At 41.1% G+C, this 15,818-nt stretch overlaps 1 non-coding gene and 1 pseudogene across 1 annotated transcript; one reads left to right on the top strand and one right to left on the bottom strand.

Moving 5' to 3' along the window:
• Nucleotides 1-1,512: 1,512 nt before the first annotated feature.
• Nucleotides 1,513-12,888, bottom strand: A730009L09Rik. Its single transcript, XR_384996.4, has 4 exons — nt 12,762-12,888; nt 12,501-12,635; nt 6,143-6,244; nt 1,513-5,655 (listed from the first exon to the last, which is right to left on the bottom strand). It is a non-coding gene; the product is annotated as an RIKEN cDNA A730009L09 gene (transcript).
• Gm6032 (predicted gene 6032) lies at nt 13,650-14,948 on the top strand (annotated as a pseudogene).

Genomic DNA, 15,818 nt, shown 5'->3' with positions numbered 1-15,818 from the left:
AAACTAAATGCATTACCCTCATGCCTTGTACGGATGCACACATCCACAGAGATTCGATGTGTCCCTGTGGTACAATTTAAGCTTTCCTCAATTTTCTCTCTTTTTTGTTTTTTTCGAGACAGGGTTTCTCTGTGTAGCCCTGGCTGTCCTGGAACTCACTCTGTAGACCAGGCTGGCCTCGAACTCAGAAATCCGCCTGTCTCTGCCTCCTGAGTGCTGGGATTAAAGGCGTGTGCCACCATGCCGGGCTCCTCATTTCTCTTTAAAGCATATGGGAAGGGATTCGAATTTATAATTATAACTTAGGCTTACTTTGGCGCCCCCATGTGGTCGGATAGAATGTAGCTAGGACAAGTGAGAGATCCCGGAGAATGGTGTGACAACTAGGAACTCTTGGTGGAAGGGGGAGCGGTGGGAGGTGTGGAGGAGGTGAGGAGTAGTGAGGAGTGGGAGCCGGGACTGCAGGGACCACAGAGATCCTTCCACTTGTTGGCGTGACTAATGTGCATTGCAAGAAAATACAATTTCTCCGTGCACCTTTCAAGAGAAAGTTCTCCTCTTACCCTAGTGAATCCTTTTCAAATGGATGATCAAAGGTTCTCCCAGATGAGGAACTCACTAAAATACAAATTTAAAAATGAGCAACATGCTGAGAGATGTTAATTGACTTCCTGCCTTTCCTGACCCCATCCTGTCCCAATAATCCAGTTATAGCAGAGGCTGAGGCTGAGGCTGAGGCTGGAGGATTGCTGGTAGTAGTTTGAGAGGCCAACCTGGGCAGCAGTCAGACTTTTTGTTTTTGTTTTTGTTTTTTTGATAATGTTCCCAGTTTCAGAAGCCCTGTTGAGTCCCCATTCTAAGTCCCCAGTGTTCCACTCTGTGCTTAAAACAAAATCAAACTCATGCAGTCATCAAGTGGACCATACAGTGACTCAGCACAACTTAGGAATCATCACGATTGAAATATGGCTGTGCTCCTATGACCGCTGGCAATGGATAAACCCTCTCCCAAGTGAAGGTTTGCAAATGGGGCATGCAGTACGTAACCTTGTCGATTTGATGGGCTTTAGAATTACCATGGAAGCAGATCTTTCAGCATGTCTCTGAGAGATTTTCTAGCTTAGGATAATTAAGGAAGGAAGGTCCATCCTAAATGTGGGCAGTAAGATTTCCTGGGCTGGCTAAAAAGAAGAAAGGAACCTGGGTTTGTCCCTGTTTTCAGCTTGGGAATGCAACATGACCAACAGCCTCAAACTCCTGAAGCCATGCATTCTCCAAACCTGATAAACTACACCGCCTGAAATTGCCATGCGTAAAAAACCCTCTTTCATGTTGTTTTGTTAGTTATTTGGTTACAGAATATGATTATTAAGATGCATATAGTAATTTTATAAACATTTTTAAAAATTTAACACATATTACCCATTGAACTATCTCTTTTGACTCTTCTATTTGTGTTTAGACTTTAAAAACCAAGCCCAATTAAATATTCATTAATCTGGAAATGCAGCATAAAAGTAGAGTTAGCCCTAGTCAAATTGTTTCCATATTTTATTAAATATTAATTCTGACTGTTATAAAGATCCTGGAAATTTGGAAGACAAGATGCTCAGTATCTCTTTAAAGAGGAGAAAATGTAATTGACAGAAGTTACCACTGAATACCACAGTTCATCGAGGAGACAGAAGTTACCACTGAATACCACAGTTCATCGAGGAGACGCACGCGTTCAGGATCTGAGTGCCTTATGCCTCCTTTTCCTCTTTAAATCACATTTGCTCATATTTAGGTGACAGCGTCTGGAGGTCATGAGATTAGTGTCCTGAAATTTATTGCTGCTTGTCTTCTCAAACTAATGTCCCCCTGATGGGAGAGCCAAATGATTAATTGCAATTACAGCAAAACACCCATTACTTTGTATCATATTTAGTCCAACTTTCTTTTGATGCGGTTGGATACTTTCCTAACCATTCAATTTGCTAGAATGGCTATTTAAACGTGGAGCTTTTGTTCATGCGATGACTATTACGCACACCCTGTCCCTTCCACTCTTTGGTGTCCGCCGACTCTCTTCTTATTTTTTTTTTTCTGGCACTCAGTAAATCCCCTTCCTCCACAGGGATGCTGTGACTGAGCTGGTGGTATCACGCCTGAACCAACTAGGCGAGCAGGCTAGCTGCCACCAAGTTTACTGGAAAACCTCTGCACCCAAGCCAACCACTTACATAAGTGGACTAGCTTCCTCTGTCTTCTCCCTTGTACCACTTGGTCCTGGGCAGGACAGTAGTTCCTATGATAACGATGTGTCACAGCTGTCCAGGGCTGTGACAGAAAACCTGAGAAAAACATCTGAGAGGAGGGAATATCTTTCAGTCCACAGTTACAGTATATAATGTTGCTCTGTTGTTCTAAGGCCTGAGCTGAGGCAGGAAATTCATAGTGGAAACATGCTGAGTGAACATGGGTCATCTTATGACAACCAGTAAGTAGAGAGAGGAAGACAGGATCAGAGTGAAGGATAGGAAGAATAAGAGGGGAGGGAAGAGACAGAGGGCGAGAGAAATGCAGAGGCTGAGATAGGATAGCAAGGGAGACTCGGGAGCATGCTTCCAAGGACCTGCCTCCTCTAACAAGCTTTGATCCCACCAGTTTCTGTAGCCTCCCAGTAGTCTGATGAGCTATGAATCTGTCAGCGCATCAATCCACTGATGAAGGTAGAGTTCTCATGATCCAACCACCTTTAAAACACACGCATTGAAGACCAATCCTTTACAATAAGGGCCTTTGGGGGCTATTTCATATCCAAATGGCAACAAAACACACAGACAATTCCCAGGACCACAGTAACTCCAATGAAAGCAGCATAGATTTCAGGTTCCCTGGCCAGAAGAGCTACCTACCAGCCAGGAACACCTGCGTAGGCTATTATTGTGCAAGTGGTGGGACCTCTCCATGGGTTTATTTGCTATAGTGGTTCATCTCACACTAACAGTGAGCTTTAGAACAGCATGTTTCATGTAGATGCTTAATGCAGTAGATTTTAATTTGGATTCTTTAAAACAATCTCTTCTACCCTTGACAACCACCAATGTATCTCTGTTGACCTTGTTTTGTGATTTTTTTTTCCTCTTTCTATATCTGGGCTGCTTTTGGCTCACAGACTGGTGGGCAAACCAATATTTAAATCTTATTCCCAATCACATTTAATAAGAAAGCCTCTCACAGCTTTTCTGTTTGCCTGCTTATGGTTTTCTGCTAGGCTTGCTTAATGTACTGATTTGCACAGTGGGATAAGCTAGAAAACATATTTTAAATCTGAAAGCTGATATTTTGCTGAACATAGCAAACATTGTAAAAAGGCACTAAAATGTGCAAAATCTGTCAATTCTCCACACCCCTGCATTGTAAGCCTCTTGTTAAAAACTCAAACATGGCAGAATGTAGATTGTGTTGACACTCATCTCACTGTGTACTCCAGGTTATATGTTTGATGCGTCTACCAGAGAATATGTTGGGCATTAGCCACTCTAGAAAATAGTCACATGTACTTGACCACATTCATATTTTGTATATAATTTGGAAGTTCCTGACTATTATGGATTTGTGAGAGTAAGCATAGTTCTCTGAAATACCATTCAGAGCCCATTTTGAAGGTTCAGATTGTCTTCCCACATGAAGCATAGCTGTATTTCGTGTTTGGATCCTTGAGACTAGATGATGCTAATCCCAGGTTTACATAGACCAAAGTAAATTCCTCAAAATCCCTTGGTTAATCCTTTCTACACTTCAAATTATCTTTAGCAGATACTAAGAGATTAGCAGAGATTTTTGTGTGTGTGTGTGTGTGTGTGTGTGTGTGTGTGTGTGAGAGAGAGAGAGAGAGAGAGAAAGACAGAGACAGAGAGAAAGAGAGACACACACAGAGACAGAGACAGAGAGACAGAGAGACAAAAAGAGAGGGAAAGAGAGAGATAATATGTCCATACAGAGTCAATTGTTGGAGACAGATATCAACAAACTAAAATAGAGGTATACTTTATTTTAAAAATAATTTTTATTATATTCCATTTACCTTTAAAAATCTTGTATCCTACATAAATTTGAAGAGAAATTATGTACCTTGTTCTAAAATAATACTTGGAAGATCGGGAGCTACAGTTTGAGTTTCTTTGCTCTTCTGCCTCAACCCTGGTTGCATGCTATTTCTCCTTTTCCAAATCATCCTGATTAGGGGACCAGAGACCAGCAGAGCATTTTCTGTCAGCCACACATGTCTATCTAAAAATCATCCAGTTATGAAATGGAAAGAAAGCTATCTAATCCAGATGGCACAGAGTTTGGTAGCATGGCTTTCTTAGCTCTTAGTGAGCGAGTGTGGGGCATCATTGCTGTAGGATAAGGATTCTTGTTCTCCCAGAACTCCTATGTTGAGATGGAATCCCTAATCCCACTTGGTGTTGAGAAACAGAATATTTGGTGGGGTCGTAGGGTAGAAGCCTCATGAGTAAGATTAGTGCCACAAGAAGGCAGGCCCAAGGGATCTTGTTTGCCTCTTCCACCGTGGGAAACAAAGCCACAGGGTGCATCTGCGAGGCAGCCAATGTCTCCTCTCTAGGCACCAAGTGTGTTAGCCTGGCCAACTTCCAGGACTGTGAGTAATTCATTTCTCTTGCTTATAAATGACCAGACTACCAACTTTTGCTAGAGTAGCCAAAGAAAAGTAAGACAGCACACAAAATTCCATTTCCCTCAAATGATTTTCTTCATTTTGAAGACTGTGGTTCTGTTTACAAAGCAAATGAAGATATCACTCATTTGGGCTTCAAGCGAGCGTATATTTTAGTTTTCATGGCTAACTTAGTAAAATGGAAAGACACAAACGTGTTCTTCATATACCCCCCCCTCTTGTCTATAAATTATAGTAACTCTCTATCCTCCACCCTTCTTTGCCGAGGCCTGCTGTTAGCTGTATTTATTCCCATTAGATTTCACTATTGAGCTTTCCTTTCACGAGGAGAAGGTTCTATTGTGCACGTTTTAGTGGCCCTGGGAAGCTGCAGTTTTACCTGTATTCCCATATCACATCATCAGGAAATTTCTATGCACTGGAGACATGAAGCTTCGGCGGAATTGAAAGCTTTCCCAATCAAGTCTTTATCTACAAATCTTCCATCCCCAGCAGGGCAACACAACGAGGAAGCCATCGTTGATCGAATCTACACAGTGTTCTTGGAGGTCCAGGTTTTAAAAGAGTAACAAAAAAGCATGTGTACCAGTGAGGGCGCCTCCAGGAGCAATCAAAAGGAAACTCATTTCAGAGTGCTCAAAGCTTGAGAAAGTTTATTGGCTCATATAATCGAAAGTCCAGAACATTAGCAATCCCGTGGCTCTGGCGGCTTTCCCTTGCTCATTTCTTGGCTGTATTCATCTAATGGCACCATTCCTGGAGAGACTAGTTCAGTTTGGGTAAGTCGCATGATATAGTTCAGAGGGAGGTGGTGAGCACTTGGAGACCCTAGGACTAGTTTGAATTTGACCACATTGCAATATTGAATGTGGCTGGCAAATGGAGTGAATTTAGCTTGAACTAAAAATAGTCTGCTCCGGCAGCTGCCCTAGAGGGTGGCAGAGTTGGCTTCTCCTGAGCGGCAGATTCTGCGTGGAAATAAAGAGATGAGCGCATTTGCACAGGCAACAGGGACGGACCCTGGGACTTTTCATGAGAATCTCTGAACTGCAGCTGTAGTTTAGCACTTGTCTTAGTCATGGTTACTATTTCTGTGATAAAACATAACCACAAGCAACACATGGAGGAAAGGGTTCATTTCATTCAGAGCTCCTTATAACAGTTCACCATCAAAAGAGGACAGGAACTCAAGCAACTTGGGGACCTGGAGGCAGGAGCTGATGAAAAGGCCACGGAGGGGTGCTGCTTACTGGCTTTCTCGTCATTGTCTCCTCAACCTACTTTCTTATAGAATTACCAGCTTTCTTATAGGACTACCAGACCAGACGTGTCATCACCCACAATGGGCTGGGCCCTCCTCCATCAATCGCTAATTTAAAAATGCAACACGGTTTTGCCCGCAGTGGGATCTCATGGAGGCACATTTATTGAGGCTTCCTCTCTGATGACTCTTACCTTCTGTCAAGTTGACAGAACGCCAGTCAGCACAGGGGTACAGCACTTGTTTAGCAGATGTGAGGCTCAAACCCATTATGGGGGCTGGGGCATCAAAAGGTACTGTGGAAGAAAGTATAGAATGGTAGTAAATTGTGTGCTTAACCACAGGTAAGACTTGATAAATATTCACAGCCATGAATGTAGTATTTTTGGACTTATCTTTTCTAAAATATGTATCTCTGATACTTTCTATATGGGTTTCTAGAAATGAATTCTTCCATCTCTAATAACCAATATTTTTCATATTCTGATGTATTATTTAATATTACCTACATAAAGACTTAGATTACTGTTTTATCTTACCATAAAATTACTATATCCTATTTTAAGCTAATCACAGATTAAAACTTCTGTTTCATATAAAAGAATATATTTTTCTTTCCCTTTCTTTTCCTACCCTTCCTCATTCCCTCCCTCCTTCTTTCCCTTCCTCCCTTCTTCCCTTCCATCCTTCCCACTTTCTAGTTTATGGTGAAAGCCACATATTAGAAAATTTGTTATTTGGTTATAACTCAATTAGCATTTTACACAATTCTAACAATTTTAGATTGTACTGTTCATTAACAATCTATGTGATCTTAATTTATTTCAGTTTGCTGTAGTATCTCATTGTTTAAAGTTTTTCACTACTACATATTTTATATATTAATTATGCATAATAATCAGTTTCACTATAATAATTTCATTTAGATATATACTGCATTTTGATCACATTTATCTTCATTCACCTTCTTTCTTTCTTTCTTTCTTTCTTTCTTTCTTTCTTTCTTTCTTTCTTTCTTTCTTTCTATTTTTTAAATTATAGAATAGAGTTTATTCACAGCATGGAGAGGGGAGTTGAAAGGTAGTAGTGACAAAGAGAGAGAGAGAGAGAGAGAGAGAGAGAGAGAGAGAGAGAGAGAGAGAGAGGAGAGAGAGTCATCTATGAGAGAGGAAGGGAGGGAGGGAAGTGGGGAGAGAAGGGACAGAGGGGGAAGAGGGTAAGAGAGCAAGAGAAGAGCCCCTTTCTACTTTCTTGTCTTTTGTTATTAGTGACCCAGTTTAGGGTTGCTTGTATGAGCATGGGATAGGGATTTCTTGTAGAGCTTGGGTATTTTACAGTGGGTTTTCTCCCAAAGAAAATTGTAGCAGTAATGGCGGGGCCACCTCTATGTCAATGACAGGGAAGGGGTTGCGGGCAAGCAGCTGCAGAAACATCTCCTGCAGGAGGACCTAATTGAGGACTGCCTGAGAGACCAAGGATTGCTGGTGCAGACAATGCCAGGCAGTCAGGGAACTGCTGTTTAGGAGAGGTGCTTTCTTGGGACCAATGGGGTGTGGGTGGAGGGTATTAACAGAGCTTGAATCAGACGAGCTTGCTACTGTGTTTCTCACCTTCTCACCTGCTCCTGGTGTCTGTGTTGGCGACTCTGTACCACCTCACCTCCTACCTCCAAGGCGGACAGTAGGTACAAGCAACAGAAAATGTCTTCCCTCCCACCAAGCAACTATTAACTGTCTATAAATAGACAGGTCTGACAGGCCTTGTGAGTCCTTTCTTCTTCTATGATGAAGTTTGTTGAGAGGCTCAAGTTTGTGCACATCTTGCTTGGGTAATCCACAGCTGCTGAGAGTTCAAGGGTATAACAATACTTCTCCAGATCTTACTGTTGAAGTTAACCCTGGTTCTTCCTCTAAACCCCATGCTCCCAGAAATAAGACTCAGACTCAAAGTATAGTTACAAATACCTTGGCCATATAGCTAGGCTCTACTCTGACTAGATCATAACCAAAGACAGCCCATTTTTTTTACATTCTACCATGTGGCTGGTTACTTATGCTCAAGTACCATGCCTCTGTCTCTTCACGCCTTCTCAGGCCAACTCCCCTTCTCTGGCTTTATCTCCAGAATCTTTTCTGTCTCCTGGATGTTCCAACTCTATTTCCTGTCTGAGCCATAGGCTTTCTAACTGGATTTCACAGGTGATGTATCCACAGAATCCACAAAATATTCTCTCTACATCTTATGGGCTTTCTACCCCCTCTTTCATGATGTCCCTTGAGTCTTGAAGCAGAGTCTATTTCTTATGAAGATCTGAGTATCTGTCACTTATTCTCAGAGCTTTTACTGGTTATTAGTTTCTCCACTAACCACCACCCAGTGCTCAAAGAAGTTCCTATGAGTAAAGCTGTGAGCAGCAGTAATCTGTGAGCAGAAACCAAGTTTCAGAAGACAACCTGATGATCATATATGTCCATTCAATAAAAATAACAGCAGCAGCTAGAATCCATGAACTCCTCAGCCATGGGCTTTTGACTAGGTCTATGAAAATATAAATTCCTTCACCTGGAGAAGGCCTTAAGCCCAGACAAGAAGGGGTTGGTGACCTACACAACAGTCATGCCATTATTGCACAGTGGGCTTATCTTGCCTGATGGTTCTGTAGTGCAGCAGTCATTCAGGGGCTACAACTGAGTGAGTATTAGTGACAATTGTTTCCTAGCAGTTTGTGCAGTACCTTCCTGCACAGTGACAGCTAGTCAGGGACAAAGAAGTTTGCCAGTTACTTTCACTGTTTCTTTGTCCTACATCCAAAAAGCATGTGGTGTCTTCAGCAATAAATAACTTCTTTAATGTAAAACATGAATGTACAGGATGCTTGTTGAGTTCTTAGATATGAGATATTTACTACCTCCAAAACATGAACAATTGCAGGTTTGGCAATAGATTTCTTGAGTTCAAACTCCCCCTCAGAGATCAGGGAACCTCATAGAATAGGAAATGAAAAAAACTATAAGAGCCAGAGGGCATGGATGATGGCAAGAAAACAAGGCCTCGAAATCAACACAAGCAACTTGGGTCATGGGAATTCAACATGAGTTCTCTGGAAGTGTAGGGAGCTCTCTTAATCACTGAATCATTTCCTATTTTTTCTTCTTATTATTTTTCTCACTAATTTTGACTAGTATTCAGGTAGTCTCATTCATGCCAGGGGCCAGCCCTAGTGGTTGACCAGGCTCTCTGAGAGGAGATAAGATGTTGGGAGGGAAGAGTGAGTCAGACATGGTGACCAGGGAAATCTTGCAGCTCTGACTGACTAGCAGTCAGGTGGCTTCGTTTTTCATCCAAGTTTCACAGAACAAAAACAAACTAATGATTATCTAAGATGCACAGATTACATAATTTTGACTTTGGACATATGTTTGATTTTCATTATTATGTCTGGGCTTATAAGATTAGTCACAATTCAAAAGTACAAATGGAACAGATTTAAAAAAAAAAATTATCAGCCCTAGAACTCCAATTCAAAGAATCCAAAGAATGTCTCCACCAAAGCAAACACATTTATTATATGACAGCCTCCTTTTAGGCTGGCAATATTTGCAGTTTTAAAGCATTCCAGGCAGACAGAGAATATCTGAATGGATCTTTTTATGAACAGCAAATACTAATGCCTAACTCTTTACCCTTTCATTTCATCACTTATGCTACAAAGCTATTTTAGCCAATCTTTTCTTATTTACTGAGTTCTATTCCTCCAGGGGTCTACCCAGTATGGTCCTCTATCTTTAAACTACATTTTCAGAGGCCTCAAAGGATACTGTAAAAAAAAAGGCCTTGAATGTGTTATACATTTTGGCTAGTTTGTAAACCATTTTTAAATTTACCCTGTTCCAATTATACTCTGAGTTTGCTGAGGCCTCTTGAATTTCCTATTGTCTTACAGCTTATCACGATCTTTTGGACATAAAGAAGACTTCCAAATATGGCCAGATAAAGTTATTTCCCTAAAAGCAGAGGGTTAGTAAATTTATGTCTTTCCTAAAAAGACTCAGACATAATCTTTTCCAGAAAAAAAAAGCATAAAAGGAAACATAGTGCAGAAAGTTTCCCAGAATGCAACATGCAGAGAGCAAAACCTGAAAGTTATAGGACATCGGGAATCCAGCATTCGATTCAACTTGGCTGGCACTGTGTCAAACAGCTGTGCTGGCTTCATGACTTCCGTTGTTTCCAATGGATATGGATGTGCCACATTTAGTTTAAGTTCTCAGCTCCTTCTAGCTCAGGCAACTAGCCTTTTTATTTTCTTTACAATTCTTCCTTCGTCATCTGCAGAGCGATTCTTCACCAGATTATTGCTTTTAACCTTCTTATGATGGGCCCCAGAAAACTTTCAGATCAGCCATTTCTTTTTCTATTATTATATTTGAGTTTTTCACCCTGCTCACTTACTATTTCATTTTAGTTGTATAAACACTCATTAGAGTCTTATTCATATTTCATATTTCCATACCCACTTCTCTTCAACCCAACCCCGTCACTGATTAATATTTAGAAGCCTAGTTTCATTTGAAGCCAATTTCTTCTCATACCAGAAACTTCCAGCATGTGGATGTACAAACCTTTCAAATTCTAAAAAAAAAAAAAAAAAAAAAAAAAAAAATCAACATGAGTTATTTTCTATCTTATTAATGAAGGCTATTGAGGTATATACTGATGTTGATACTCTGATATGTGTGTATGATTTCACACCTTTTAATCTTCTCTAGATCCCTTCTTGAATGGTGGTCCATTGTCTTAGTTAGGGTTTTTATTGCTGTTAAGAGAAACCATGACCAAGGCAGCACTTACAAAGCAAAACAGTTAATTGGGGCTGGCTTACAGTTTCAGAAGTTTAGTCCATTGATCATGGCAGGGAACATGGAAGCTTACAGGCAGACATGGTGCTTGAGGAGCCGAAAGTTCTACATCTTGATCTGAAGGCAGCTATGAGGAGACTGGATTCCACACTGGGCAGAGCTTGAGTATATATGTGTCACCTCAAAGCCTACCTGCACAGTGACACATTTTCCCCAACAAGGCCACTCTTATTCCAACAAGGCCACATCTCCTACTAGTGCTACCCCCTGTCCCTATAGGCCATGCATTCAAACACATGAATCTGTGGGGGCCAAACCTATTCAAACTATCACACTCATGAGCTGACAGCAATCATATTTCCTGGGAGCTGCTTAGAACTGCAGTTTGACTTTCACCTCAGATATTCTGAATCAGTATCTTCATTTTAACAAAATTCTCCAAGAATGCCTTCATGCTGAAACTCTAACATAGATGCAAAGAACCACAAAATACTATTTTTGCAATTTTAGGATTCTAGTAGAGACCAAGATTGAGCTTCTTTTTTGTGTAGAGAGACTGTACATCATCACTGTCTAGTGTGTTATGACCATGTCATACAATGTCCCCTAGCCACATCTTCTTTGAATCATAACTCTTAATTTGCAACCTCAATGACATTGTCTCTGTAAGCTTACTTAATTTATCAATAGGCAACTTAATTATTTTAAATTGATGTTTAGATGGTCGTAAGTATATAGTGGTTATCTTATTGAATGATATAGCAACAGAGATCTCACAAACGTTTCAGCACTTAGTAAGAACCAAATAACTAATGAAAGTTCATTTGGATTTTATAGTATACATATATATCTTAAGGTAAGTAGATAAAATTAGCTTTGAATTTTCTAACAATCATACATGTTACCTGTAAATAAACTCTTTCAACAGTTATTATTGAATGTTCTATATTCAAATAACATGTGCTATTTGTCAAAATGGATTATTTATCCACAAAGAAACTAACATAATTGTTGCAAAGCCTAATTTACACAGATTTGAGCATCACTGAAAATGCCACAATTCTCTTCCACGACAGCCTGAGTGACTTTAGTTGTAGTATGTAATTTTAAAAACTTGGGCTTTGGGGTCTTTTTGTAAATAATTTTATAAAGTTTGTAAGGAACACTGAACTATAAAACAATTTTGAACAATAAATTTGGTAATATTTTAATTTTGTCACTTTGATGCAACTCAGTTTTCATAAGCAAGATCTTGATCATAATTTAAAAATAAAATAAAATTCTATTTTGTTGAAATATGGATTAAATTATTATAAACTGTACTTATTTCTATGATACTTACTGGTTTACTACTAATGTAAGTAGTATGGTGTTTGTCTTTACCAATGTAAATATTTTTCAATATTAGAAAACATATTTACTCTGCTGATATGATCAGGCTGAAAATACAGTGGAGAAAGGAACAAGTCAAAAATAAGCCTGGGCAACCATGACAGGGGTGGGGTGGGGTGGAGGTGCGGAGGTAGGGAAGGTGCTATGTCCAAAGATGCCCGATCTTCTGGCTGAAGGGCAGAGCTAGTCCACAAGGGTAGCTGCCTCCTCCACTTCCCCTAGCCCATTTCCAAGTCTCTTTTCCTGGAATGGAGAGTTGAAAGTTTTCTTATTTATATCCCACAGAAGAGGTCAAACTCACCTCTGACTTTAAAGCAGTCCAGAATGGCCATTTATAATATTACCGATGTCACAAGCCTTCTTTATCTTCTTTTGATTTCTAACTCCTTAATTTGCAATCTCAGGGACAGCACTGTCTCTGGGAGCTTGTTTAGTTCTATCAAAAGGAAGAGAAGAAGATAGGAGTACCGGAACTTAAGCAGATTAAAGCACAGTTGTTAAATCCATAAGAAGACAAGATCTGTGCGTATTACGGATCCCCCGGAGCTGGGTGCCAGCTTACTTTAGAAGTGCCATTGCTTTGGTGCTTGCAGGATTTTGTTGTGAGGGTTTTTTTTTTTCTTTTTCCTTTTTTTGTCTCCCTGCTTCCCATTTAGAAATTGGGTCATTAAGAATTGTCATGCTCTGACAAGTTAACCCTAAACGCTCTAAGTGCCTCAGAAGCAGATGCAGTGGATTTCTTAAAGAATGCGAGTGGAAACCTTTGCAGAAGAATAAAAAGTTTAGTGCTTTTACAAAAGATGTGATGCACGCTTACGGGCTGCAGACAATGCCTCTGCATTAATCCCCTCAGCCGGAGAAACTGCCCTTGTCAAATTCTGTTTTCGAAGCTTCTCTCTAAGTGCAGCAATTGCTTTAACCTCCCAGGTGGGAGGAATTCGATAACAGACCAAGACTGATATTGGTATCAGGGCATTCTCTATTTTTTTGATAGTCTCTTTTATATTTAGCATACGCGTTAGGTTGAATCAAAGCATGACAAAGGGCGAGGGGTCACTTTTCTCCCCTCTTTTGCAGAATCCTAGTATAACAGTGAGAAAATGGCTATTTTGCCTAGTTTGTGTCTTGGGGCTTCCATTGCTGTGAAGGGACAACTCCTATAAGGGGCTGGCTTACAGGTTTTGAGGTTCAGTCCATTATCATCATGGTGGGCATCCATGGTGCAGGAGGAGCCGAGAGTTCTACATCTTGATGGGAAGGGAGCCAGAAAACTGGCTACCAGGCAGCTAGTGGGAGGGTCTCAAAGCCCACCTTCGAAGAGACACATTTCCTCCAAAAAGGCCACAGGTCTTAATCGTGCCACTCCCTGGGTGATGTGTATTCAAAGCACCACACTTTAGAAATACTGTTTGCATATGGGAGGTTATTAACTTCATGAAAAGAAACATATCTCCCTTTCCTTCATTCTCTTCTTTCTCTCTCTCTTAGCTCCGTAACAGTAAAGAAAAAATTATTCTGCTATCAGTGACTTCCAGGCCTGGGATTTCAACTTTTGGCTACAACAAGAACAACAAGAAGCTATATATGGCTCAGCAAATGGCACCTCCGAGCCCAAGGAATAGCACCCCCAACAGCAGCGGTGGTGGCAGAGGCGGCAGGAGCGGTGGAAACAACCAGCTGAGCAAAACCAACCGGTATATCGGAAGACTGCAGCCAGGCACCGCTGACCAGGACCTTGTCAAGCTCTGTCAGCTGTATGGCAAGATTGTCTCCATTAATACCATCCTGGACAAGACCACAAACAAGTGCAAAGGCTATGGCTTTGTGGACTTCGACAGTCCGTCTTTAGCACGGAAGGCTGTCACTGCACTGAAAGCCAGTGGTGTGCAGGCAGGAATGGCAAAGCAACAGGAGCAAGACCCTACAAACTTATACATCTCAAACCTCCCTCTGTCAATGGACGAGCAGGAACTGGAGGGGATGCTGAAGCCCTTCGGCCAGGTCATCTCCACTCGGATCCTTCGAGACACTAGTGGGGCCAGCAGCGGGGTCGGCTTTGCAAGGATGGAGTCCACAGAGAGGTGTGAAGCCATCATCACCCACTTTAATGGAAAGTATATAAAGACGCCCCCTGGAGTAGCAGCACCTTCTGACCCTTTGCTTTGCAAATTTGCTGACAGTGGGCCAAAGAAACGACAGAACCAAGGAAGATACATGCAAAATGGATGGGCCTGGCCAAGGAATGGAAACACGGAGACATGGGCAGTATGGCCTTGACCTATGACCCCAGCGCGGCCCTTCAGAATGGGTTCTACATAGCCCCTTACAGTATTGCCCACAGCAGGATGCTTGCTCAATCTGTGTTAGCCCTGTATCTTCCATCTCGTGTGTCTTCCTGGGATGGACCACCCCATTCTCTCTCCAGCCTGCCTCCATGATGGGACCTCTTACCCAGAAACTGGGTCACCTGTCACTCAACAGCCTGGGCACGTTCATGTTAGCAGCTACTGCTATGCTCAGGGCTTACATGTCCCAGTACCCAGCTGTGCCTTCTTCCAGTGTTTCTGCTGAGGAGAGCAATGGTCAGCAGAATCAACTGGCAGTGGAGCCCCCCTCAGACCACGGGGTCTATCCTTTCCAGTTCAGCAAGTGATGAGGTCCAGACCTGAGGAGAGAAGCCTAATGCACTCCTCCTTGGGCTCCTTCCCGTTGCTGATGGAACCTGAGGAACCACGTTGGTTTTTTGTTTGTTTGTTTTTTGCTTTTTGTTTTTGTTTTTTAATGTTCTACATTCAAGATCAAAAAGACTTTTTTTTTTCTTTTGCAAAAACAAGAAGAAACATCTGCTTTATAAAATTACATATCCTTTTGTTTGGAGCTATTTTTAGTATATATGTTTAGTAGGTGATCGAGTCACGAATTAGCTGATTATAAGGTTGAGAATATAGATGAACAAGGTACCCAATCCAAAGAAGGAGATTTCACAAGCACAGGACTACAGGGCTTAGGCTAACAGGGTCTGGTGAAGTGAAAAAGGTTTCTTTTGTTTTTGTTTTTGTTTTGGTCTTTGTTTTGGTTATTTTTCATAACTTTTCAGTGAACATCCATTATAGCAGAATGAAAACAACGGGATTTATTCGAAGGTTTGTTGTACCTAAAGTTGTTTAGCGTCAGGTTAGACAATGTAAGTTGAATGTTCTTGATTTCCCCAGCTCTGCACCACCCAGACTCACTTCCTCCCCTAGAAGAATTTTTCTGACACCTACCATTTGACAAAAAACTTCCAATAGTCTTGCTTACTGGCTTCAGTAAATTCATTGCCAAAGGAGACATTTACCTTACAAGTAGAAATATTCTTCCCTGAAGGTAAGAAGGGAAACATTGACGTAGCTTGAATTTGAGGACTTTGTGACAATGTACACCCTTCAAGTCTGTAATTTCCAACTTTATACTTAGCACCGTGTTAATTTCAAGACCGAATGCCCAATTTCATAAGGATGATTAAATTTTCCTGCAGAGGCCAAGGCTCAACGAAAGTGGAAAGCTTTCAGTTTATTAGCTGTTTATTTTTGCTGTGATCAACATAAAAAGAAATTGCACTGAGCAAAACTCCCATGCG

This window comes from Mus musculus, chromosome 16, assembly GCF_000001635.26.
Source record: "Mus musculus strain C57BL/6J chromosome 16, GRCm38.p6 C57BL/6J".
NCBI classification, from domain to species: domain Eukaryota; kingdom Metazoa; phylum Chordata; class Mammalia; order Rodentia; family Muridae; genus Mus; species Mus musculus.
The sequence above is the reverse complement of the archived record's forward strand: the minus strand, read 5'-3'. Positions and strand labels throughout refer to the sequence as shown.